The sequence below is a fragment of the Propithecus coquereli genome, unplaced genomic scaffold, assembly GCF_000956105.1.
Source record: "Propithecus coquereli isolate 6110/MARCELLA unplaced genomic scaffold, Pcoq_1.0 Scaffold77, whole genome shotgun sequence".
In the NCBI taxonomy this organism is placed as follows: domain Eukaryota; kingdom Metazoa; phylum Chordata; class Mammalia; order Primates; family Indriidae; genus Propithecus; species Propithecus coquereli.
In genome coordinates this window covers 4,656,877-4,658,309 of record NW_012153840.1, presented here as the reverse complement: position 1 = coordinate 4,658,309, position 1,433 = coordinate 4,656,877, and the positions used below count along the sequence as shown (strand labels likewise).

General features: G+C 45.0%; 1 protein-coding gene across 2 annotated transcripts in view; it reads left to right on the top strand.

Moving 5' to 3' along the window:
• Positions 1–1,433, top strand: part of CLCN6 (chloride channel, voltage-sensitive 6) — a 32,067-nt gene that overhangs the window by 7,739 nt on the left and 22,895 nt on the right. The gene's annotated exons all lie outside the window — the stretch shown is intronic.

The following is a 1,433-nucleotide window of genomic DNA, read 5'->3' as shown; positions in this document are numbered from 1 at the left end:
TTACTATAATTATTTTATTGCTACATAGTCTCTATCTGGATGTATGATGATTGATTAATCAGTCACCTGTTGATACTCCAGGGGTCTTAAAAAAGGAATTTGGACTTACTCTGAGTAGTCATGTGAATGGAATAAATTATCACGCATCACATGTGTGTTTGGTTGTCTTGAAACTATTGCCTGGCAGTGTGGCTACCTGGCCAATGTCTACCTTGTGCAGTAACTGATGGGGGTAGGAACAGCTGATGAGAAGGAGAGAGCACCTGGCAGACCATTTTCCTTAGTTGACAGGCTGCCACTCCTCTTAGAAGACATAGAAATAAAATTATTTCCTTTGAATTATTTCTCTAAATGTCTGTGGCATACCTGCCAATTGCAGAGTATCTGTGTTCTGGGAAGCATGATTTAAAGAACACTGCTTTAGACAAGTTTTAGGAGATGGGCTAAGTCTGTGCCTCTTCCTAACATAAACTGGAAGTTGTTTTTGAAAATAGTCCCCTTAGGCCAGGCGTGGTAGCTCATGCCTGTAATCCTAGCACTCTGGGAGGCTGAGGTGGAAGGATTGCTTGATGTCAGGAGTTTGAGACCAGACAGAGTGAGAGTGAGACCCTATCTCTACTAAAAATAGAAAAGAATTAGCCAGGCATGGTAGTACACACCTGTAGTCCCAGCTACTGGGGAGGCTGAGGCAGGAGGATCGCTTGAGCCCAGGATTTTGAGGTTGCTGTGAGCTAGGCTGACGCCACGGCACTCTAGCCCAAACAATAAAGCGAGACTCTCTCTCCAAAAGAAAAAAGGTCTCTCTGACCTTCTGACCCCCTTTCCTGTCCCTCAACACTTTGTCGCTCCCAAAGTACAGGATGAGACTGTTCTCTGAAGTTTCTTTATCTGCCTAGAAATTGGACCCGCCACAGAGGAACACAATTGTCTTTGATCCCTTTCCTGGAATTTAATTAACTAGAGAAGATTAAAACTCATTTCACAGAGGAAGAGACTGAAAATCAAACACCACACCTGGAGCCCAAACCTTGTCCCAAACCATGGCTTGTTCTCTGGTCCCATTCAGTTTCCAAAGAGAATCATCACAAGATGATGTCTGCCTCCCTGGTTCTTTCATTCTCCCCCCAAAATCATCTACTGCTACACCCCCATTACCCCTTCCCCTCTGAAGAAGGGTGTAGAAGCATTTGGACCTCACTGGGTCATCGGGTGATCATTCTCCTGCAGGTCCCTTGTGCTGTACATGTGAAATAAATCTCTGTGCCTTTTCTCCTGAGTCTGCCTTCTGTCGGTTCACTTTTCGCAGACCTTCAGAGCATGAAGGGGGAGCTTCTCCTCTTGGCCCCCACAGTGTGAGTGTGTGTCTGTGTAATCACTTGTGGATGAGTCTAGTGTCCCAGCAGAAGTATTTTTTCCTCCCTTTGTTTTTTTTT